We start from the raw sequence: 26575 nt of genomic DNA, 5'->3' as shown, positions 1-26575 counted from the left end.
AAATGAATATGTTCCTTCTCACTAAAGTGAGAAGAATATTAGAACCCGTCTCATAGAGTTGTTATGGAAATTAAATAAGCTGCTAAGATAGTCTTAGACTGTTGCCTGACACATAGCACACAGTCCGTAAACACTAGCTAGTTTTTGTTGTTGTAATTTTGATTTTGATTTTTTTAAATAAATTTTAATTTGGAAGCAGTTCTAATATATAGAAAAGTTGAGAGAAGAGTGGCAATGATCACTCAAATATACAACATCCTTAACTTACCCAACAGTTAAGGTTTTGCCATATTTGCTTTCCCTACTCTTAAGCACGTGTGTGAGTGTGTGTACTTTTCTTTGCTAAACCTTTTGAAAGTAAGTATTAGACATTGCGACACTTCAGCCTCACGTACCTCAGCGTGCATGTCCTACAAAGAAGGATGATTTCCTTCATACTCTATCATTATAATAATAAAACACGAATAATATTTCCCTAATAACTAATTTGCAGTCCATAATCAGATGTTCTTAATTGTCCATTTCATAGTTTTTTTTTTGAGCCAAAATCTATTGAAGTTTCATGTAATGCATTTGGGCTTTATATTTCTTTAATTCTCTCTAATCTAGACCAGTGGCCCCCTCTTGCTCCCACTGAATTGCTGTTTTGCAGTAAGGAGGCCAATTGTCTTGAGGAATGTCTTACATTCTGTCATTATCTAATTGCGGAGTGACTTAACTTACGTCTCTGCCTTGTATATTCCCTGTAAGTTGGAAGCAAGGTCTAAAGGCCTCCTTAGAGTCAGGACAAATGTTTGAGAGAGTACAGTGCTTTACCGGTTGTCTTGGCCCTTCACGTTGCATCACTTCTGTAGGCATCGTGTCAGGCAGGTCCTTAGCTATTCTTACCAAGAAGTGACAGAGTACTTAAACCTTCCTCAGTGGTCCTTTGATTAACGTGCCCAGGACATGGTACCAAAAAGCAGAGTTAATCTCTGTGTGTCATATGGTGGTCGTAGCGGGGTGAGGGACAAAACCAACACCCGCAGTAACAACAGCAACAGCAGGATCGCTGATGACCACTCGAGACTTGGGATTATTCAGTCTCTAGGCTGGTCATTTACAGTATCTCCTGTGAGCTGTGGGGTTAAATTTTCAAAATTTAATTCAATTAATTAACCTTTCCAAACATTGCTGTTGGACAGGTATTGTGCCAAATACCTGGCATGAGAGACAAAGCTGAGCCTGAGTGTTGTAGTCTAGTGACTTCTCCCTATTCTCTCTTCACTGGCTAAAGGGAATTACTATTCTTACTCTCATTAAGGCCATTATTTGTAGGCTTTGGAAGCCAGGTTAATTTATTGATTTTTGATTCTTTAATTATTGTCAAAGTTCAAACAGCTGAACCAGGGGATAACACAGCTGACGAGGCCATCTGCAGAAGAGACTTAGAGGATGTGGTTAGATAATATTCAATGAGTGGTGAGGTAACATTCTTTCCACTCACCCCGTCATCATCTGAAAAACAACCTCAGGTTAGGAAATTAGCTGGGGCAGGCATGAGAAGCTAATGTTTACTCAATTGCAGTTTCTGCTTTGCCGGGAGATAAGTATTTTTCCTACATACTGATTTTTTCCCTCCGCATAGTAATTATCGCATGTCAGTTAAGGGTTCAAACCCCGGGTTCCCCTTTAAGGGCACTGTGATTTTGGACAATTAACCTCATAGTTTACATATCCTTTTTTTTAAATTGTAGTAAAATATACATAACACACATTTTTACAGTTTTAACCATTTTAAAGTGTACAGCCTGGCAGCATTAAGTTCATTCATAATGTTGTGTAAACATCACCACTATCTATTTCCGGAGCTTTTCATCATCCCGAACAGAAGGTCTGTACACATTAAACGGTAACTCCTATTCTCCCCTCACTTTACCCTTTGGTAACGTCTATTCTACTTTCTGTCTCTATGGATTTGTCTATTGTAGATACCTCATGTAAATGGAATCACATAATATGTGTCTGGCTCATTTCACTTAGCATAACGTCAAAAATTTTTTATCGAAATATGGTTGATGTACAGTATTTTATAAATTATAGATATACAACATAGTGATTCATAATTTTAAAGGTTATACTCCATCTATAGTTATTATAAAATATTGGCTATATTCTTCATGTGGTACAATATATCCTTGTAGCTTAATTTTATACATAATAGTTTGTACCTCTTAATCCTCAACCCCTGTAATGCCCCTCCCCCTTTCCTTCTCCTCACTGGTAACCACTAGTTTGTTACCTATATCTGTGAGTCTTAAGCATAATGTCTTAATATCTCGTCTGTGTTGTAGCATTTACCAGAATTTCCTTCCTTTTTAAGGCTGGATAATATTCCAGTGTATATACATACCACATTTTGTTTATCCCTTCAGCCGGTCATGGATATTTGGGTTGCCTCCATATCTTTTAAAGGGGACGATACTATCTATTTCACAGGATTGTTGTGAAGCTAAGATAACCAGGAAAAGGCCTGGTACATAGTAGGTGTTCAGTTAATGTTATTTTCTTCCTTTCTCCTTGGTACAAAAGTTCATGTATTTTCTCTAGCACTTAAGTAAGGGAGTGTGATGAGGACAGGATAATTATTTTCCTTTTCCTGTGCCTTTCTCACCCTCTGTTACAATTCCTCTGATTAATAGCTTGGCTCTTTAAATTATTTATGGGAGGAAGTTTTCCTGAGGATATGCTGGGCTATCAGGGTAAGGTGGAGGGGGCAGGATGAGGCTGGAAGAGAGAAGCAGGCGGCCAGTTGGCTGTATGTTGCTGGGCTGAAGAATACTTGTTAGCTAAGGATTTGCTGGCTTTTTCCAAAACAGCAATAGAGTTCACGGTAGAGAGAGAGATCTTTGAAACTTGACCCTCCTTATTGCAAAAGCCTCAAGTGTTCAGATCTGGGCCAGCAGGACTGGAAAATGAAGATTTTTATCTCATTTCAATCCTTTTCTTCTTTCTAGGGCAGATGCTTCCCCCCAAATTGCAGTAGAAGAGGACATGTTTTCCTTCTATAACTTAGAGGAAATATGTATTTCAAAGGATCCTGAGAAAGAACATATTTAATTTTGAATTTGAAGGGGGTCAGAGCATGCCACCCCTTAAGATATGCCACTCTGACATAGCATTATTTTGAGCCAAAGGCAATTGAGAAAAAGCAAACATGAGAAAAACTCTCTGCCTTCCCCCTCTTTACTTGGAAGGGCAGGATGACTTTTTTTTTTTTTTTTTATTTATTGGCTGCATTGGGTCTTTCTTGCTGAGCGTGGGCTTTCTCTAGTTGTGGTGAGAGGGGGGCTACTCTTCGTTGCAGTGCAACAGCTTCTCACTGCGGTGGCTTCTCTCGTGGAGCACGGCTCTAGGCACGAGGGCTTCAGTAGTTGTGGCACACGGGCTTAGTAGTTGTGGTACACGGGCTTAGCTGCTCTGCAGCATGTAGGATCTTCCCAGACTGGGGATCGAACCCGTATCCCCTGCATTGGCAGGTGGATTCCCAACCACTGCGCCACCAAGGAAGCCCCAGGGCAGGATGACACTTTTTTTTTTTTGGTAATTTATTTATTTTTCTTTCATTCTTTCTTTTTTAAGATGAATCATTCACTGGGGACAGCTCTGGACTCTTATCAGCCCTGAGATGCACCAGAGAAATCTAGGTAACAAATGTTGCTAACTAGCCCTTATTTTCCATTGTTTTTCCCCATGTATTTACTTTCTCACAATTTGCTGCCCCTGAAAACTTGAAGTCCTCTTCCTTTGTCTTGTCACATCTTTACAAATTTATTGTTCTTTTGCTAAGATGCTATATAAACCTAAATTCTACCTTCCCTGAGCTATTTATGACTGAATTCTCCCATGTATATGCATGATACACATGTTAACAAACTTCTGTTTAGCTCTTGTTAATCTCTCTTTTGCCAGTCTAATTTGCAGAGCCAATGAACCTAAGATGCGTAGAGTAAAATATACATATTTTCCTCCCTTACAAATTCTTCTTGTGGAACATAAGCAGTATAAGAGCTTCTAGAAGCCAGTCACAGTAGGCTTCTTTCTTTAGAAACCAATGCTCGCAAAGCCTGAGAGACTTGCCCGCTGGGTCACAAAACAGACTGATGCAGAGTAGGGAATAAAACCTGAATCTCTCATGCCTAGCTCAGCGCATTCTTTTGCTGCTTTACAAATCAGCTGATGTCTAGCCAATTTTCCAACCTTTGAGTTGTAAGGGAAGTGGGATACTCTTACTGAAGGGTTTCCGGAAGTTTCTGTTTGGGAGCAGTACTCATTGTTCCCTTCTCTCTGTTTGTCTAGATAGTTCCCTTCTCTCTGTCTAGATATGTCTGTCTGTGCCTTGAGAGGTGTAGGATGTAGAGCTCAGAATCGTAGAAGTAGATCACTTAGTCCTTTGGTTTCATGTTACAGATGAAGAGAGTGAGGCCCAGAGAGGTGAAGTGACTTGTCCACACTCTCAGCCGAGGCTTGGAACCCAGGTCTTTCAATACCTGGATTTTACTTTTTGCTTTCTGCTTAGAGCCTAGAGAGAAGGAACTTGCAGTTGAGTTAGGAAACTGAGGTTCACAACCACAGAAAGACAATACGAGCAGAGCACAGATGAAGTGCTGAAGTGTGAGTCGAGTCCAGACAGTAACCGGGGAGTTCCACAGGCTCTCCTGCCAGGACACATGTCTAATTCACCCACTTCTCTCCTTCTCCCTTGGCAGCACCTCACCACTTAAACCCCCCCAGGGGCTTCTTACCGTCCTTAGACTGAGATCCAAATTCCTGATTGTTGCCACCAAGCCTTACGTGATCCAATATGTGCCTCTTCCCCAACCTCATTTTCCACCACTGTCTTCATCCCTCCCTGCCCTCCAGCAACATCAGCCTGATCAACATCAGAACTTGACCTGATCCTGGAGCAGCCCAAGATCTTTCCTGCCTTTGGGCCTTTGCACTTACTCTCCTGTTTGTCTAGAATGTTTTCCTCATGGCTCTTCCTGTGGCTGACTCATGTTTACCTTCAAGTTTCAGCTCAAATAGCTCTCCAAAGAGGCCTTAAAGTGGACCCTGGCTATTTCCTCTTTATGTTTCTTATCACATGCCGAAGTGATATTGTTTCCTGGTTTATTGTCTTCTCTTGCCACTAGAATAAAAGTGCTTTGAAAAGGACCTTGAGAAAGATATATTCTCCAGGCACCTGGAAGAGTGCCTGACACATAGTAGGTACTTGATAAATGTTTGTTGAATGAAGGAATTTACCAGTTTTCCTAATCTAGGTTGCCAGAGGATTACCATTTATTCCTACAAAAAAGATTTAAGAGTTTTTGAATCCTCTGGAACATCTGTAATGCGTATCAAAGGCTCTGAGAAGTTCTAAAGTAAACACTTCAAAAGCCAGCAATCCCCATGCATATTTGACCACATATCTTTTGGTCAAGGAATTTGTATGCATATCCCTGAGTATAGGGGCCCCACAGAACATAGTTTGGGAATTTCTGGTATAAAAATCCTGCTGCATTCTGTTAAACTACCAGTTTGTTTGAAAATAGCTGATTGACTCCAGACTATACACATGTGTATATAAACACAGTTTTGAATACAGAAACAGCAGAGCAAAATTGGTAACGGAGCTGGGTTAGTGATGGTGACACAGAAAGGAAAACTTCCAGGGTGGAGAAATAGGAGACTCTAAGGCCCGTGGACCACTGACACTGAATGGAAGGAAAATGGGTGGGACGAGTTCTCAGCTCCTCAGTGGGACTTTGACTATGACCTGGACAAACCAAGAAGTTGCTGTGAACAGCCCACAGGAAGCTCCAGCTCGGCTGTTCCAAGTGTGTTGCTCCCACAGTGGCTGCCCTATTCTGGAAAATGGGCTTTGTCACATTCTGTGTACATCCTGTCTGGGTGTCTGAGAGTCACCTATAAATGTTTAACTTTGCTTTCTAATAAGAAAAGTGATTCTGTCAGTCATTGCTGCAATTTTTTTTAGTACTCCTCCACAAATTAAGTCTTTTTTAAGCATCCCAGTGAGAACAGCACCCTTAGGTCATGGTTAGTAAGATCAGATAGTCTCCTTTTCTAGCTGGCCAACCTGAAGTTCAGAGAGGAAAAGCGAGATGCTCAGTGATCTCCGTGGTGAAGGCTGGAGTAGGAGGCTGTGTTCCCACATGGTCACCTACCCTCTTCTCTGAAGCACACCACCTGGGAAGTTCCTCAGAATATGGGCCACACAACTTGGTTTCCACGCATACAGGCCTCTCTTATTTTCCACTCTCCTTCTCCCTTCCTCTCATTCTCAAGTGAAGATGCAAACCATATACATTATCCTACTCATCTCTTGGTAAGTTCAGCACTGGTCCAACTGAGGATCCTTGCTCTGGGGAATGATAATAGTGGTCTCCAGCTGGGTTTTTCTTTTAAACTTTTTATTGAAGTATGTCATCTATATTAAAAAGGTCATATATGTACACTGAATGAATCTTTAGAAGCTGAATACTCTCTTATAACCAGCACTCAGAACAAGAAACAGAATATCACCTACTCCCTGGGAGCCACCATCGCTCCCTCCTCCCACTGCGGATGTGGAGACATACACCACAGTGTATGAATCCAGTCTATTGGTAATGGCAGGTCCCTAGGCTTTAGTGGTAAATTCCACAGATGCTCAGAGTAGTTGATCGAGGCTATTTAAGCGTGGCACTGGGATGGATCTTCATTAGGTAATATGTGGACTAACCTACAGTTTTTTCCCTTTTGAGGATCAATGGCAGAGCCCTTGTTTTCTAAGAAATATCTACCAGCATGGCATTGTGGGAATTTGCCTTCTGGTGTGACCCCATCAGTTCCCTGGGCAAAGACATGTCAGGCTGGAAGGACCTCAGGGCAAGTTAGAGTCAAACCTACTTCCTCTTCTCTCTCATTACCAGCTGATCACTCAGTGTCATCTGGTCAGTGATGGAACTTTTGACAAAACCAGAAGTAACTTTCTTAGGAAGTAGGTTTTGAATGTGTGCTTGGTAGGAATCTTCGGAATTTTCATATTCAAAAAAAGCTGTTTTATAGATAAGCTAAGAGGTAAATGAAGCCACCAAATAAATTATCCCAGACAAAATAAGTCTTTAAAATAAGATAGGAAGGGATGAGAAAGGGAAGTGTCCTGTGACATTTGGATATGCATTACAAAAGAGAAGGAACTGCTGAGATGTTCAAAATCATCCTAGCTAGGTTAACTTCCTCACTCGAAAATAACCATACTTCAGGGATTGCCATCTTTTAAAAAATAACACCTGTATTGTTTTGCTTTTAAAAAGATCACTTGTTAATTTTTTCAGCCTAGAAAAACAGAGCAAAAATTTTTAAATGCTAATTTCACCATTAGGGTTTACTGTTATTAACTTTTTGATGAATATCCTTTTAGTCTACATACACCTATTCATATGCCTTTTTATAAGGATGATTAGTATACTTACTGCTCTGCAACTTGCTTTATTTCTCTAAATATGTGTCATGGGCTTTCTATACACATGGCAAGTTACAAACCTCTGGTTTCTCATTTGAGAAAAACACAATAGCGAAGGAAAAATCATCAAAACAAATGTACAATATTCACAATTTATCATGAACATTTCCCCATTAACTGTGTTTCTACACTCTGATATTTAAGGACCATATTTTTTCCATCCTGAAGAGGTGCCATAATGTATGCAACGTCCTCTGTGTGTGGAGATTAGGCAGTTTCTAACTGTCCATCACTAGAATGGACCCTGCAGTGGATAGCCTTAGGAATCACCATGAGTGTTCATTATTGTTTACTTAGAATAAATGCCTGGAAGAGGTATTGCCCAGTCCAAAGCTATGCACTTTTCAAGGCATTTTGATACTACTTCCCAAGTTGCCCTCTAGAGAGGTTGTACCTGTTTACAGTCCCACCAGCAGATTTTATGAGTGTTTACCAGTGCTGAGAAAGTGTGACCATTCAAAGTCTCTGGAAATGTGACAGGGGATATATGGTACTTTGTGGATTTGTTAACTCGTGTTGTACATGGCGTGTCTGTTCTCATCCTACCTCTGACACCTTTCACAATAGGGCCACCATCTATTTTTCCAGACCTGTCTCCTATTCTTCCACACACACACACACACACACACACACACACACACACACACACACACACACAGATTCATGTGTTCCTAACTTTATTTTTCTTGTTTCTTCTCACCAGATGCTACTCATACTCCATCCATTCTCACCTTAGCCTTCCCAATAATATGTTTCAAAATTCATCATTTGAGAATATTTCAAAGGCCATGTCCCTCATCAGGTCTTTTTTGACACTCTCAAGCAAGTGTAATCTTTCCCATTTCTCCTGCAGTTCTTTTCTGTTACTTATCTTACCCTACCCTAATCATAGCCATAGTAAGGTCCAGAATAAGGCTGTGGCCCATGTCTTAGTGCTATCTGGCACTAGGGGCAAGTCATTTCCCCCTGCTGCACCTCAGTTTTCTCATTTGTAAACTGAAGAAGACTAATTCAGGCTAGATGACTTTAAAGTACCATTTCACGCTTAACAATCTATCATCCAATCTTTATATAGGACTTGTCCTACGTCTAGGACAGAGATCCTTAAATTTCCTGAAGCCTCAGCTGTCTTTGAGAATCTGATAAAAGTTTTGAGCCCTATTTTTTTCCCAATGGATTTAGAAGTATGGATATTTAATAACAATATGGTTATTAAAGCATCACTCGAAGCCCATGTAAGTCCCTGAGGTTAAGAACTGTGGCTCTTTAAGTCTGTGTTTTGTTAATTTTTGTTTCTCTCTTGAATATAGTTGGAAAGCTCAATAAATATTTGTTACAATGAATCATTCAGACAGTTAGGAGGTGAGACTAAAACATAATGATGTGAGTTTACTCTTTGGGATTTGAGGATAAATTTCATTCCTTTCCAGTCACCTTGGTGTTAAATCTCCACTCATGTCAACACATAAAAAAAGACAAGTTGAGAGGCTTTCAAAATACATTTGATATAGACCATGACCTTTAGTCTTTTAGACACTCTTAACCATCAAGCATTTTGGTGAACCCTACACAGCAGTTTGCAATTTCAGATTTCCTGTCAGAAGTTTGCAGATCAGCAAGCAGTTATAATGTAATGGTTTTCCTCTAACACTAGGACACAGATTTTTAAGAGATTAGTTCACGGAGTAGGGGTAGATTGGGAGCGGAAAAACCAGACCTTTTTCACGTAAGTCTGCATTACTAGAACATACAACAATGCTCTCTAAATGAAGAACAGTGTTTACACAGGCTTGCATCAAAAGCAAAATCCTGTTGACAGCTCTCAAGATCTTTATCTGGCTCTATCACTAAAGGGAAAACATTTGTAAATGCCATTAACCCACAGCAGATCTTGTTCTTGAGAGTAATGGGAGTGGAGAGTTGGGATTTGCCTGCTGCGTGAATTAACTGATCCACACCCTTGTATGTGCTCCCTGTTTTTAGACTGTTTTCCGTTTGTTCCTCCTTGCTACTTCGTATTAAATTGAAATTAATGCAATATAACGTGCTTAGTTTGGGGGCGTTAATCCTTTATTATGAACTTGGGTTTTTTCCTCTTGATGCAATTCAGTGCTAGAGCTGAGAGCAGAGACTCGATCCTGCGTCCAGGGGTTCTGTTACTTAACTTTCTCTAATTTCACCTCCATTCAAGCAAACAAACAGACCCACACTCTGACACACCATGCATGGCAGTGGAGCTTAATATTTCTTTTGATTATGCTGGTATGTTGAGATGACATGCACATGCATGCAATGAGAGGGTGACTCACACTATTGGAGACTTTGGTTTTCAATCATCAGTGTTGCTCTGTCATCTCTGGGTCACCTGGGGTTGACTCATCTCCCCCAGCAGTCATTGGACCCAATTTTCTGAAGCTCAGTCCTAGATTTCCTTGGTTCAAACTTACCCTTCTGAAAAACATGCAAAACCCATCTGGTATATGCACAACATATGTGGCTTATATGTGTAGGAGCCCTAGCCTAAGGGGCAAAAAGTTGACTGAAGTACCCCTGCCTCAGAGAAACGGCCCCTGAGTCTCAAGATGAGGTTAGGCCCTCCTGTTAGAAACTCTCATGCTATTTAGTTCTTTACAATTTGGGGATTATTATCATTATATTTCTATAGTTTACTGTATTTCTCCATAAGGAACAGTGTCTTTAAAAAAAATTCTCTATACCTAGGGTTCAACAAAGTAGATACTTACGAAGATTTCTTGAATAAATTATTGTTATTGTTATTATTACTGCCACACTGCTCCTGAACGTAGTAGTGGCAAGCATTTGTAGAGTTATTTACAGTTTACAAAGTACTACACATTAACTCGTCATGGACAGATCTCAAAAACATAGTGCTGAGTGAAAAAGAAGTTCAAGCTCTATATCACGATACCCTGCACTTACATTTAACACATAAGTATACAAATCAGCACTATATATCAGGTTTTAAAGACCCACATACACCTAAGCACAACAATAAACATGTTAGAAAGAGAGAGAGAGAGAGAGGGTGTCTGGGGGAGAACAGCCGTGGTGTAGAGAATACATTGAGAAACATAATAATATTAAGCAGGAGTGAGTCCTCACACAGTCTAAGGATAATAGGAAATTGGGGACTGAGAATCCCAGAGCTGAGAGTGATTATCTCAACTCTGACCTAAGGCCAAGGAGAGAGAGATGGGTGAGATTTGTGTAGATTTTGGAAAAATCTAAAGTAATTATTTGTACTATATTTTGAGTACATTCAGTTTCTCAAATACCTGATTCTTGACTTAACATCCCCTTACTCCTCAAAACCAATGTCCTATTCTTCTTCCTTTTCTCTCCTTTCTCTTGCTCATATACTCTCAAAACATCTTCACCCAAAAGAAATGATTATCCATGCAGCAACATGGATGAATCTCAAAGCATCATGTTAAGTGAAAGAAAGCCAGATTCAAAAGGCTCTATACTGATGATTCCATGTATATGACATTCTGGAAAAGGTGAAACTACAGGAACAGAAAAAGGTCAATGGCTGCCAGAGACTGAAGGTGGGGAAAAAGGATTGACTACAAAGAGAGAAATTTTTGGAATGATGGACATATTCTAGATCTTAATTATGGTGGAAGTTACATGACTACATTAGTCAGCTAGGGCTGCTGTGTTAAAATACCACAGATGGGGTGGTTTAAACAAATAATTTCCGTGAGTATCCAGAAAAATACAACTTGTTCATTTTTATGATCCATTTCTTTAATGAAGAAAAAAACCCCTAGACATCTCCCTGCGGTGGTAGTATTGAATGAGTTTAGGGTATCCTTGAAGTCATATTGTTTTTGATTATGCAATATGGTTAATAGTTAGAACAATTTAGGGCAGAGAGTTCTTGCAGAAGAAAGCTGCAAATGTAGGCTACGTTAGGAATCCACTGGGAGATCGGTCTGGAGGAGCAGATGGGAAAAGCTGTAGATAGCCTTTGGTGATAGCCAAATTCTTATTTCTCTGGGTAACTTGTTTGGGGGTCAGTTGAGGTCAAACGTAAAATAACCGAGGATAGATTTGGGGGCAAGTAGGCTGGTGTTGTGGAAAGCATATAGCCTTGAACTAAATCTTGGATTTAGATGGATAGATGTGGGTTTCAATACTGGCTTCTCTACTTGTTACCTTGGAAAAGTTATTTAACCTCTCTGGATCTTTATTTCCTTATTTGAGAAATGAACGAATGAAAGCTAGCATGTAGGGTTGTTATGAAGATTTGAAATAAAGAATGTAAAACCCCAGCATGGGGAGCTCAGTAAGGACTCAACAATCTATAGTATTCATTGTGATTTGGACAGCAGAATTCAGAGTAGGTCAGGCCCAGAGGTAGAAAAAACGCTTGGGCCTATGGGGTCATGGGCCTCTGATGTGGTCTAATACTCCGGAGAGCTCTTTTGGAGGCCTCTTGCTGTGTCTAAGGAATGATGGAAGACTTTTTTTTTTCTCCTCTAGAACCCCAGAGCTACTTTTTGGAACTCTCTGTTAAAAGTTTCCCTTATTATGACAAATTTAGTACCTAAAGAGCTGGGGATTTATTTTTATTCACCCAGGAGCATCTGGTCTCGGAGTCAAAAGGAAAAGGTCTTTCTTCTGCCTTAATTGGGGCTTTCAAGGATCCCCCAGGCTTGATAGTAGTACAATTATGGGGTGAATACACATAATAGGAGAGCATTGATTGGTAAGTCTGCTGCTTGGTGTGGCGTGGGAGGTGTTCTGCATTTGAAAATAAGAAGGCTGGGTCATTGAGCTGTTTTTCTTCCCCCTAAGTAGGTGATTTGAAGTAAATAATTGTTCCTCTTTGGGTTTCACTTTATGACTATATGAAGATGGGACACTGAGTTAAATGATTTTTAAGGTTCTTTCCAGCTAAGATATTCTAATATTCTATGGTTTGAAACTGGAGAAGGACCTTAATTGATTGATTTATACAAGGCTTGACAGCATCCACTCTGTGTGGAGCCCTGTGCTGTGTTCTTGGCAGACAGGGATGAACAAGGCAGACCCAGCCCACTCCCAAGCCTGAGCTTGTATCTCTGTCGCAATGCTGCCTGTCCAGGGTCAATTCCTATTTAACATTTTTATCAGTGACATATAAGGCATGCTCATTCCATTTGTGGGAAGTTCAGATCTGGGAGTGTTGACACTGTAGAATTTGATTCTTGCAGTATCAGGCTAAACAACAAAACAGAACACTTTTAAAGTTTAGAAAGATGGACCAAAACTCACAAGATAAATACAAAGGTACAATTAAGTACAAATAGAAGGAAAATCCTTAATTCAAGTTTAAAAGAAATCAAATTTATAGGTACAAGATAAGACATATTGGGTGCTAGCTTTAAGCATCTGGTATGCTCTTCTGCTTAGCCTCCAAATGTTACAGAGTCACAAAGTAATATTAGTCACAAAGTTGGAGAAGGATTGAGTCTCTCTACAATTTCTGTGCCTGACAGTTTTATAACACCAGTGATATGGTTGGGAACCAGTTCTATCATCTCTTCCACTCCCACCCCCTCTTTCTTTTCTTTGCCCCTTTGAGAGCAGGGTGTGCTTTATATCTAACAGTATTCACTCCTGCATTTCTAGTCCATAGTTCTTTGATTTGCCCGTGATAGACAATTTTTTTTTTCAGTAAAGTTTGCTCTTTATTTGGGGACCAAGGAAGGACCAGCCCTCCAGCGCAGGGGGCGGGGGCACCAAGAAATGGAATGAGGACCCACCCTGAACCCGCCTTAGATGCAGCAGGCAAGGGGAGGCATTCCATGATAGGCAATTAATACAACAGAAATAATACCTGATTTTACAATAGTCCGTGTGAATTTTAGTTGATATCAGTGAATCATGTGATGGAGGTGCCAGGAAATACCGAATTCATGTTGGCCTGTGTTAACAGAATTCATCTTGGGCAGTAAGAGAACTCTGTATTCTGCGCTAAGCAGACACATTCACAGACATTGTGTCCCATTCTGGAAATCAGATTTAATGAGACACATTAAAATTGGAGACTGTCCAAAGAATGATGAACAAGATGGTGGCAGCATAGCAGTTAAGGCCACCCACTTTGTAGTCAGACATACTTGCTCAGGTCCAAACTCTGACACTTACTGTGTGATCTTGGGGAAGTTACTTAAGCTTTTAAAGCCGCAGTTTCCTCATCTATGCAATGGAAATAATTAACTGTACCTGTCTCATGGAGCTATGGCAAGGAAAATGAGGATGATGATAAACTATGATCTATATTTGAAGGAATTAGAGTTGTTTAGCGAGAAAATTGAAGACTTTATGGGAGGGGATGAGGGAAGTGAAAGGGAGGTGAGATCTATCTTTAGATATTTGAACAACTGCTATTAGGAAGAGTTATTGGATTTACTTTGGGTGATTCACATGACAGAATTAGGTCAAATAGTAGGATTTGCAGAGAAGAAGATGATATTGTCTCAACACATGGCCTAAATTTTTGACAAATAGCATTGTTAAAAAATGCAATTCAAGACCAAACCAGAGCCATGTCTTAGGATGGTAGAGGGGAGTCCTGTATTGGGTGAGTGAGTTTGGGCTCTTAGGTTCCCAAACTTGGCTCTGCCTCAGAATCATCTGGGAGCAGAGTTCAGGAAGCCCTAATAAGCACCTCAGGTGGTTCTGATAAAACCAGTACCTGCACAGGCAATTTAGACCTCTTGCGCTGGAGGATGGGTCCCCTTGTACCTATTGAAGCCATGATGGAATTTTGGTGGGGAGGTGCTGTGAGCAAGGAGACAGGAAGAGAAAAAAGTGCCAAACATATTTTGGAGTCATTGGGGTCAAATGGAGGTTTCATGTAGAAGGGTAGTTGGAGTTTGGTTGGAAAGAAGTTAGAATCAGTGTGTGGAGAGCTTTTGATGTGAGGTATAGGAGTCTGAAGTTGTATCAGGTAGGGTTCCATGATAAATGTAATGCAAAGGGAGTTACAAGAATGTCTCATTCTGGAAGGGAGATTAAAGGCAATTGCAGACACTATATCTCTTTCCTCTTGGAGTTCACCATCTTGGAACCTGCAGCTTGACTTGTCACCTTCCACTTTCTTCATTCTGAGCTACTCTAAGTTGGACAATGTGTGGTGATAGATCTATGATGCATCTTCAACACAGCTTTGCATCTCCAGTATGTGGAAAGAAAGTGAGGGCTTTCACGGTCATTCTCCCAGGTAGTAGAGGAGGCACCCACAGGTCTGCTCAAGTGAAAATCAATAGTCTCAAGTTCACAGCCTTCATGACATCAGAGGCGCCAAGGGCTGGAAGCCAAAGTTCAGAGATTGCCTCTTAAGGGACGAGTTCTTCTGCCTATGTCCAACCTACTGAATTCCGTAATGTAAGCACTTTTGTTTTATCTCAAGGCAATTCTTAAGTTAATTAGTTGCAATTATTAGCTCTACTGTAGTAGAATGCAGAATAACAGAGGGGGAAATGAGGCCACAGGGAAGATACAATTCAGTGTCCCGAGACAGCATAGAGAGGAACTGCAACTGATCACACTGACCGATTTAAGTCTTAAAAAAATGTCTAAAACCAAAACCTACTCTTGAATCCTCAGAAGCCAAGGACATGTAGAATTGCAACACATAAGGCAAATGCTGTACTTTCACAGTGTTCCTTCTCCTATCTGCCCACATCCTGAGGCAATGATCCTGAAGATGTTTAGGCAGGCAGAAAGAAGAGTGGGGGTTGTCAGAAGCTCTATGTTTAAAGGCTTGCTTTTCTTTATCAGCTGTGGGATTGGGGCCAGTCAGTTCCATCACCTGTTTGGGTGTAGAGATAACAACCTTGAAAGGTGTTGGAAGCCTTGTGTGTGAAGCACCTATGACCATACTTATAGTTTGATAAATGCAGATTGAGTTGGTGATGGTCTCCACTGTAACTTGACTCTCCAGCTGAGCCAACACACAATTTGCTTGTCTCTACCTTTGTGCCTTCAAGAAGACACCACTAGGGACTTCCTAGGTGGCACAGTGGTTGAGAATCTGCCTGCCAATGCAGGGGACACGGGTTCAGTCCCTGCTGCAGGAAGATCCCACATGCTGGGAGCAACTAAGGCTGTGTGCCAGAACTATTGAGCTTGCACTCTAGAGCCTGTGAGCCACAACTATTGAGCCCATGTCCCGCAACTACTGAAGCCCACGTGCCAAGAGACTGTGCTCCGCAACAAGAGAAGTAGTAGCCCTCACTCTCCACAACTAAAGAAAGCCCGTGTGCAGCAACGACGACCCAACACAGCTAATAAATTAATTAATTAATTGATTTATATAAAAAAAAGACACCACTATTTTCTAGGATTGTCTCCACTATTCTAGTAATGTTCCTAGCCAAATATATCTATATTTGCATCTTTTCAGCAAGCACTATAAGAAGGTGTTTAAGGGTTTGGGAGTTCTATTAGTTCTATTAGTTTCTTAGTAACGAAGTACCAAAACCTGGATGGCTTAAAATGACGGACATTTATTGTTTCATAGTTCGGGAGGCTAGAAGTCTGAAGTGGAGGTGTCAGCAGGGCCATGCTCTCTCTGATGGTCTAGAGGAGAATCCTTCCTTACCTCTTTTAGCTTCTGGTGTTTGCCATCAATTCTTGCCACTTTCTGGCTTGTATATGCATCATTCCAGCCACATAGCTGTCTTTTCTCTCTGTGTTTTCCACATCATCTTCCCTCTGTGTGTGTCCATCTCTGTGTCCAAATTACCCCTCTTTATAAGGACATCAGTCATGTTGGATTAGGGTCCACTCAAGTGACCTCACTTTAACTCGATTGCCTCTATAGAGACCCTGTTTCCACATAAGGTTAGAATCTGAGGTAGTGGCTATTAGGACCACAACATAGCTTTTGGGGGGATGCAATTCCATCTATAACAGGAGCCATACGCATCTGGGCTTAAATCTTGGCCTTGCCATCTATTAGATGTGATCTTGGTCAAGTTATTCATCTCCTAGGCCTTGGTTTCCTTATCTCTAAAATCAGGACTATGTTACTACCACATCATAGGGTTATTCTGAAGATGAAAGGAGATACTATTTGCCAGGCATCTGGCAAGGGATGAAGGAGAAGGGCATGTTCATGGACATATCACTTTTTTTTAGAGAGAGGAGAGCCCTTCACAGAAGCCCCTGAAGGGGTGGGTCACATTCCCACATCCTCAATACAAGAGAGGCTGGGAAAGTGAATATCTGATATTTTTAGTCTCAACAATGAGAGATGGGCTTTGCCAGCTACAAAAAAGTTGATAAACTGAAACCTCAATTAAATAGAGTTGTGAGACCAGGAAAGGATACTCTCATGCACTGTGACCACAGCAGAGCTCAACAGGAAGAAGAGAGACTCCTTTCCTGGCAAGGACTCAGTCAATGAAAATCCCTGGACTCTGTTTACTATAGCCTTCTACCCTCCCTTTCTTCTTTTACAAAGCATTTTCCTTCCCTTGCCCTGCGGGGACTTGCACAAGTTTACAGACCCTGAATTGCAGTTCTCTGCTGACCCTGAGTAAATCCATCTTTGCTAGAGAGGTATCTGGCCATCTATTTGCCTTAGGTCAGTACAGCAAAGAAGAGGTGGGGTATGGGTGGGAGATGATCATCGAGTAGGCAGTCAACAGTGTCTTTCCTATAGACCCTTTCCTTTGCATTTCTCCGGTAGAGCTCAGAGCATCTCTGAATATTGTATTCAGTTGGTGCTTGGGTATGAGTTGACTAAAGGTGGACAGTGGTAGAGTTGGCTGGGGTTCCTCTCCCCACAGTGCATGGACCTGAATGGTCGTTCCTTTCTATTCCTTGAGACTTGAAGCTTAATTGAAGATGTGGCCCTTTCCTCAGAGAAGGGTACAATTTTGCCATCAAGGGTACCTTCGTATAGAAGCTGACAAAGGAGCTCAATATATAATGCATAATTCAGCAGAGCTATTCTGGTTGAAATGGGGTTGGTTGGAAAGACCCAGGCCTGATGCATTTACCCTATTCCTTTGCAGTGTCTCTTAAGACATTTTTGTGGAAACAGCCACCTTGGGAGTTCAGAAACCACTGGGCTAAATGTTCACTGGTGAGGATGCTACTTGCAACCCATCTCCATCATGTTGATATCTGTTCTTGAGTCTGAGAAAGGAGAATGGAACCTCTCTATAGTAGCAGGGAGCCCATAGGCCAGTTCTCCAGGTCCTGCAGACCCATGGGCATCCTCCTTCCCTGTGATTTCTTCTGAAATCTATAGTGCTCTATCTCCCGACGAAGAGGGCTCTCTGTGTTCCCAATGGGACAGCGGGACTCCACGTTTCTCCCAGGCATTGAGTCAGCTGCAGATCCTGCACTGACTTCAGGGAATGGAGGACATTTTGGTCTTTTAATGCATAAACAAAGCTTCTAGCCAGTTTTCCCACAGGGTTCAGTATCCCTACAATGCCCCCAAAGTATACGAATGGAACTGACCTTCTCCATAGCATGGCTTAGGACCACAGGCAGGCTTTCAGATCCTTGCAACATCTGAATGTGTATTCAGATCACATTCTGGCACAAATCTGGTTGTTTGCCAATGTAGCCCAGTGGCTGACAGTAAGACCTACACCTGCTATGCTGATTTTGAACCCAGCTTTGCCTCTTTCTAACTGTGCAAACTTGGACAAATTACTTCTCAGCCTTAGTTTCATTACATATAAAATAGGGATAATAGTATTCCCATCTTAGGACTGTCATGAGTTTTAAGTGAGGTGATGTGCACAAAATCACTTGTTCCAGTGTGTACTCTCAGTAAGCCCCCCTGCTGCTGCTGGTGTAGCATCGGCAGGTGAGCCTCCAACCCCAATGCATACCTTGAGTTCTCAGCTAAATCACTGTCACCATTTTTACTATTAACATTACCTTCAGCCATTTGACCCTTCTTTCAGAAACATGATCATTGCTGAAAAGTTCTCAACCTTCCTGTGAGGCAGGGCCCAGCTAGTGAGAATGTCCTGTAGTAACCCCGCTACATTCAGCTGAGCCCCACAAGCAGAGGTAGAACAGAAAGAAATTGGGTGGCATCTCATGCATGCCTAGATATTCTGTTATTTTGGCACAGGCATGGGTGAAGGGACTGAGAAGTACACAGTGAGCTGAGCAGGAAAGTCAGGGGGAGGAAGAAAGATGTGCTGTGAAAAAAACAATGACCTTGTGACTATTTAAAGCCCAGGCCTGAATACTATATGGTTGGGAACACAAAGGCAATTTGGGTTTCTCATAAAATCAAAATTTGATGTGATAATGATGTTGTAGTAGTGATGGAATTGGATCCCTCATTACTTAAGGGTGAAAATCTCTCCCAAACTTCTGGTCCCAATCCCAGATCTGCTAAAATAGACTCAATAATGGGACCTGAACATCCGTATTTTAAATAAGTTTTCCAGGTGTTTGTTTAGCATGCTCATTGATAGATTTTTGAGATGCATTGTACTTACTCCAAAGTCACTTACCCTGGTTAAATCCACCCCCCCACCCCCAACCAATGTGGTGTAGAAGTGCAGAGGTGTAGGATTTCCTTTGATTTCTAATAATTATCGTGTGGGTAGCATTTCACAGTGGTTGAAGGAACTCTGGTTTGGAATCCAGAGACCTCAAGTCTAATCATCATTTTCTTTCAATTTCCATGGGAATTTGGACTAACCATGTAACTGCTGTTTCTCAGAGATAATGATTGCTCTTACTCTACCTTATAATCATCACTGGGTCTGTGTAACAGCAGAGGCAACCGCGATTATCTCTTATATGCAATGTTATAAAATTTCTTCTTACTTAGATTTTTCAATGCTTCTCAATATCTTTAGGCAAATTATAGGCTGTCACATTTTGCTTATCTTGAACTTAGCCTGTCGCACAATCACAGTAAAAAACTGTAAGGGAAAAGCACATTTACATTTGCACACACATGCAAACACACACTTTCTCTCTCTGTCTCTGTCTCTGTCTCTGTCTCTGTCTCTCTCTCACACACACACACCCCTTTAATTAAACAGCCAGACCAGATGGCACTAAGTCTCAAGATACTTGACATGTAGGTAATCCTCTTAGACCCTTATTCAGAGCTTATTTACTCTTACTTTACATGTAATTCTAACAGAACTTGGTGATCTGACTTCCAAGCCTCATATGGAATAGAAGCAGCAAACAGAACAAAAATGGAATGAGATAGGTGGGGATGCTCAGACCATCAAAATCTGAGCTTTGAATGCTCAGCAACAAGGCAGAAAAAAAGAAAGAAAGGAAGAAAGAAAGAAAGGAAGAAAGAAAGAAAGGAAGAAAGAAAGAAAGAAAGAAAGAAAGAAAGAAAGAAAGAAAGAAAGAAAGAAAGAAAGAAAGAAAGAAAGAAAGAAAGAAAGAAAGAAAAAGAAAAAGGATAACAGAGCAATCTGGAGCCACTGAGTATCGGGACAAATAATCCTTTGTCCCTCCGTGGATCCTGGCAATGCTGTGATACAGCACAGTCTGATCCTTCTGTTTGTGAGGCTGACTCTGAGTCATCAGGAGGCTAAATTAAGTTCTGTATTTTAGGTTTGGGAAGCATGGACATGGGTACTCTAGCTAAGAAAGATTTGTATCTAAAATGTTAAAAACCTTCAGAGAAGATTTGGTTTCTGAGAATCACTGGAATCATATAGTTTTAGAATTGGAAAGCATCATAATCATAATAAAATTATAATTTATTAAGTAGTTATTTGACAATAACCTTCCCCATTGAGCTGGCCGACCAGATGTGACGTTCTGCTACCCATTAATAGAAGTTGGTGGGCTAGACAGAGGAAGTCTTTTTGCCATCATTAGATGAATCTTAAGATCCTCTCTAAAATTATAGAGAAGGAAGTTAGAGGTAAAGGAGAGATTTTTTAAGATGCCACAAATAGCACGTGTGCAAACATTCTTCCTACTTCTTCTCCTCGAGAACCTTGTATTCTCCAGCACATCTACAGCATCCCCTCCCCATACCATCTGTCCACCCTGCTCCTGGCCCCGCCCCCCCATCCCCCACTGGCCCAAATCCATTCCTATTCTTCAGTCTAGCTCAGTGCTACCTCCTCCAAGAAGATGTCTGGACCTTTCAGTCGAAACTGATCTCTCCTTTTCTGAATTTCCGTGGGATGTTATTAATCCCTCTCACTGTACATTTCAATTTCTATATGGTATTATATGTATTTTTTTAAATTATATCTTCTTCCTCTTAAGAACCTGTAAATTGCTTGAGGAGAGAATCTGGATTTGATTTACTTCTGTGTCTCCAACAGCACCGGGCATAGTGTCTCACATATACTAGATGTTTGATAAATGCTTATTGAGTAAATAAATGAATGAATCAAGCCAGTTAGATATCTATCATTTGCATTTGTCAGTGCTACATGGGTGACATACAGAAATAGAGACTCTAGGGGAAACATGAATTTATAGACAAAGGCATTAACATGGAAAATTAGTACACTGATTCTTTTTCCTTTAGGGAAATAACAACTTTCCCTCTTCTTAAAATGTGGGACTAAGAGTGGTGGCCTCTCTCAAATGAAGAGAAAGTCACTGAATATCATCATAATATGGGCTTGCACAATGGCTGCAGCTTTAAAGCACATTTGCTCGACACTGTGTGATTCGCTGGCTGTTAACAAAAGTAGTCTAATAACCCTTTATATTTGCATTACATGCAGTCTTCAAAATGCTTTAATATATGTAACTTCTTTTGGCTGTCATGACAAAGTACAATGGCAGGAAGGACAGATGATGGTATTATCCTTGATTTTAGGTGAAAATTCTGAATCTCAGTGAACTAATATAAACTACACAAGAGAAGTTACATGAGAAGTGCCAGAACTAACGCCATTTTTGCCAACTCTCAGTCTAGCACCTAAGCCAGTAGAACACACAGAAATGACTAATTCAAACCTTTCTCGTTTGGTTCAGCCCATGTGTTCTTCTGCATCTGTGAACACCCACAGTAAGCATTGATTCTACCTTTCATTTTGCATTTCCTAACTTGTATTGCCAGTTTTTTTTTTTTTTAATAGAGATAATATGATGGTTAATTTTATATGTCAACTTGGCAAGGCCATGGTACCCATATATTTGGTCAAACATCAGTCTAGATATTGCTGTGAAGGTATGTATTTTTAGATGAGATAAACATTGAAATCAGTTGGCTTTGAATAAAGCATAATACCCTCCATAATGTGGATGGGATTCATCCAATCAGTTGAAGACTTTAAGAGAAGAAGACAGAGGTTCCCCCAACTCGAATTGTAATATTGGCTCATCTCTGGTTCTTCAGTCAGCTTGCCTGCGCTGCAGGTTTTAATTTTAATTATGGGCCCTGCCAAACCCACAATTGTGTGAGCAAACTCCTAGAGTAAACCTCTCTCTCTCTCCCCCCTATATATATATACACACACACACTCTCTATATATATATATACACACAGACACACACATTCACTGGTTCTGTTTCTCTGGACAACCCTGACTAATATAGACAGTTCCTAATTTATGAGGATAATTTGTTTTATAAATGTATTTAGATTTAACATAGAAGAACTCAATGAATTCATAATGATACCAAAATTTTAAAAATGAAATAGACATCTTCCCACCAGAAACCAAGCAAACAAAAAACTTCAAAAAACAAAACAAAACCAAACCAACCCAAAAAACTCTGGGTACCATTGGAAGGGTTTCAACTCCTTACTCTGAAAATTGACCATTACAAGGAAAGAGTTCCGCGTTTATTCTGTCCTTCCTATACAAACTGTACTAGAGAGTAACCCAGCCCTAACTGATGAGGGACATCTTCCTTTACAAAAGACTTCTGGCCAATAAGTGTGGAAGGAATGATAGAGCTAGAACTATTTTCTAACTTCTAATGTAATCATTCAGGCAATGACCAGCAATGAATGAAACCATGAGATGAAGGATGACGGAGAACTTTACGATGGCTTGCCTACGTGGACACCACCTGAATCCACTCATTAATCTACTTATCACTAAAAGAGGGACATTGCGTACCTCCTGATATGAGGCAATATACAGCAAACAGAACCATCTATGAAGAATTCTTGCCAATAAAGGAGTCGAACCTGAACAAGACTTTAACTTCAATGTACAGGAAATACACCAGCTAGAAGAGCACAAAAAAGGAAATAATGAAACAAATGAGCAAACTCCAAGTGGGTAGGGTGACCAAGAACCAAAGAGGTGTTATGTATAATTATGCTGGGGCAAAAGACATAAACTGGGACTGTACCAGACACAACTAGAAGAATGGTTTTCATTCTTGAGTTTGCTGATTGCAATGACATGGCCCCCGTTTTGCTCACCTATTTCCTTCTTTTGGCATTCACTCGACATTCAAAAGTCTGTTTCCTGAGTCAGGCCAGGACACTAGTCCCATGTCTGTTGAGTCTGCAGTAGAGACTGAAAAAAACCTGCCCATTTGATCCTTGGAGGCTGGAAGCACTCGCATCTCCTCTGGCTCCCAGGCGGAGGTGTCCCCAAGCAAGTCTGTGGGCGTGGAGGCTACGTTATGAAATGCTCCCCCTTTGCCTTTCTTTTCAGTGCTTGTAATACAAGCTCACTGTAGAAAAATTGAAAACTACATCTAAGGACAAGAAGAAAATTTTCACAGTAGCCCAGGGTGAAATGCTATTAATATTAAAGTGCATGTGCTTTTAGACATACATATGTATATTATATTTTTTGTACCATCATGTCATCATATTGTATATGCTATTTGGAAATTTGCTCTTTTTCACTTAATATTATATCATTAACATATTACCTTGTCAATGAATTCACTGCTACAGCGAATGCCTGCTATTCCGTTGTAAAGATGCACCGTAATTTATTAAACCATTCCTGTTGTTGAACACTTAGCTTGTTGCCAACATTTTCCTCCTTATTCATCTTTGTACGTATTTCTTATACGCTTACTCAAAATTTTCCGTAGAAGACGTTTCTGAAAGTGGAAATGCTGGGTCAAAATGCTTTCAAATTTTAGAGGCTTTTGGCGTATATATCTGGTCAAGATGTCTTATAAATAACTTGCATGAATTATGTGCCCAGCAAGAACGTGTGAGCACTCATCTGTCCCCTTACTCGCTCACATCATCATCACAGCTAATGTTTCCTGGGCTCTCAGTATGTGCCTGGCAAAGTTCTAAGCATCCTATTCACAGCAGTTCCCGTCAATGTCACGACCCCTCTGTGGTAGTTACTCTGATCATCCACAATGTGTGATGGCAAAACGGATTACATATGACTGCATTTTAAAAACGGAAGTGTGTGAGGGAAAAAAGGCAGTTAAAAATTATTTCCCCATCTTAAAATCCCGCTCTGTTGAATAACCACTGTTAAAAGTTTGTGTGTATTTGTCGAGATATGCTCTATGTGTAGAAAACATGTAAGCGCGTGAATGTCCTTTTTTTTTTTTAAATACAGGAGAGATCATACTATATATACTATCAGACTCCCCTGTGATCAGCATTTTTCTTCTAATGATAGATGATGGCCATTTTCCCATGGCAGTTCCTGCAGATTTACCTCATTCCCTTTTGCAGTTGCATGACATTGTCTTGTGTGAATGTGCTGTATTGGCTCAGGTCTCTCCCATCTCCCCGACCAGGCTATGAATTCTATAGCCTTTGTCACTCAGCAAGGTCTGAGCTCATAGCAAATGAACACTGGCTGGAAAAATGTGTTTTCTGTAGAGTGTATCTTTTCTCTGAAAATCCAGGTATATTAAATGGAATCACCCATCTGAGAAATGCCACCCTAAGCAAGTTACCAATCTCTAAGATTTAGTTACTGCCTTTAGCAACTGGCTGCATTTGGTTGTGTTCTTCTGCAGGACTCATAACACCTTTGAAGTTTACCAGTTAGTTGCACCATCCAAAGCATCTCAAGTGGATTGGAAAATCCCTAGAAAGGTACTTGGGAGGCCTGGGTTCTGGTACTGACCATGCCCTGTGACCTTGAACAGGGCACTTTTTCTTTCTGCATCTGTCCATTGTTGCATTAGGTGTTGGGCCTGAAGCCATGAAGGCCTTGTCTAGCTATGAGATCCTATGAATTTACAAGCCAGAGCAAAGCCCACCTGTGTGAGCCATGCAATAAGAATGGGCATGACAGCTCATGTCCCCTGAAGAATCATTTTAACTCTTGGCATGTACACTTGACATTTTTTAAGATGGAAAAATACAGAAAGGAGAGCATATGATATAGTCTTAGAGTAAGAGTGAGAAGGGAGCCAAATCTGCCGTATGGCCTCCCAGAAGCAAAGAAGGAGAAAACCAGTCTGTGCTATTCATCCTCTCCTACTTCAAGCACCTTCCAAACAGCTTTGCAACCACGATATGGAATGCTTTGTTATAAGGGTGCAGGGAGACCCTAGGTAGGGTCATATTAAATTCACTTATTTTATTTAGAAAGTTAAAAAAAAGGTACCAACTTATACATACACTATGATTACTAATATGAAAAATATACATAAAAGTGGCAGAAAATGCAGCAAAATAGTATAGTGATTATCTCTGGTTGTGGGTCATTTTCTTCTCTATACTTTGCTCCAAGTATCCCTAATGGATAGGCATTCCTTTTATAACCAGAAAAATACAATCAGAAAAACACAAATACTAATAAAAAACCAAGCATGCAATTACACTAAATGCTGCTTCAGATCACTTAGGGTAGTTAAAATCACCATTCTCTCTTTCTTTTCCAATTCCAGAGTTTTCAAGTTTACCTTAACAAAGAGGTGTTAGTTTCAGAAGGAAAAACAACCTCACTAGGGCTGTTGCCTACACCAAATTCATTCTTTCCCTTTTCTTTTCTAATGAAACCCTGAATTTGGTGGAGGGCGAGGGGCGGGGGTGGGGGGGGGAATGTCAATGTACCCTGCAAAAATCTTCATCTTCCAGGCTTCTTTGCAGGTGGGGGTAGACATTTAGATAAGTTCTAGCCAAAGAAATATAAGCTGAATTTGTTGAGTGGCCTCTCAGCTGACTTGACTGGTATCAGCCCATTTGCTTTTGCCCTCTTATTCCTCTCTCTCCCTGCCTGAAACTCAGATGGATGGTTTGGCGCTGCAGTGGCCATCTTGTAATGAAAAGACAACCTCAGAGACAGAAATCATAAAGTAAAGCTGGTAGGGCAGAGATAAAAGTACCTGGGTCCTTGGGGGTATCTTGGAGCCAGTGTACCAGGTTGAACCATCTCCCTCCCAACTTCAAGCTGCAGGAGAGAGAACAAAAGTCCCCATCGTGTTTCAGCCACTGTGTTTTGTGTCTTTGTTAGTCATAGCTGAGCACAATTTCTAATACACCCACTTAAAAAAAAAATTAATTCCTAACCACTGTGACCATGTGAAAACAAGGTTTTAGGGGGAAGGCAATTCAAATTCACTTACGATGGAAATAAAAGGCAATGTGCTACTAAAAATTAAGGATTGTCTCCAAGGCTCCAATAAATCTAATCTGTTTCACATTGTTAGTGTTCCACGCTTGGCAGTAAGTTCATTATTTTTACATTTGGGGACAATAAGTTTGTTAATACATCCCAGCAACTAGGAAATCAATGCATCACCATATGCCCAAACTGAGACCATTTGTCACGATTTATGCTCCTTCCAAAGAGTGCAAAACAGACCTTGACTTGAAGAAGCACCAACATGGGAGTAGTTACTTGAAATGTCAGATGAAAAACATGCTAGAAAATGGGGTATGTATGTGCCTCCTGTGAAAGGAAAGGACTTAGCCCTCCGTTAAGCCTCCCTTTGTGGCTCCTTGATCAACAACAATGCCACAACCAAAGGCAGGTTTTCCGGACAAATCCTCCCATCTGTAGCTGCTTCATTCTAAAAGGCCAGGAGAGAGGAAAGGTCAGGAAAAAGCAGAGATGTGGGGTCAAAAATGCCAGAGCTGGAAGGACCTTGGATGGTTGTTAATTAACTTCAATGCTTTCT

General features: G+C 40.8%; 1 long non-coding RNA gene across 1 annotated transcript in view; it reads left to right on the top strand.

Moving 5' to 3' along the window:
* The window catches only part of LOC130840561 (uncharacterized), a 49735-nt gene extending 26311 nt beyond the window's left edge, over nt 1–23424 (top strand). The window contains exons 2-3 of the long non-coding RNA XR_009050030.1: nt 3622–3686; nt 22495–23424. This is a non-coding gene — a long non-coding RNA (uncharacterized LOC130840561). The remainder of the gene's footprint in view (nt 1–3621; nt 3687–22494) is intronic.
* The last annotated feature ends 3151 nt before the right edge of the window (nt 23425–26575 follow it).

This window comes from Hippopotamus amphibius, chromosome 17 (genome assembly GCF_030028045.1).
Source record: "Hippopotamus amphibius kiboko isolate mHipAmp2 chromosome 17, mHipAmp2.hap2, whole genome shotgun sequence".
In the NCBI taxonomy this organism is placed as follows: domain Eukaryota; kingdom Metazoa; phylum Chordata; class Mammalia; order Artiodactyla; family Hippopotamidae; genus Hippopotamus; species Hippopotamus amphibius.
Note: the sequence above shows the minus strand (reverse complement) of the source record. Positions and strands in the feature narration are given on the sequence as shown.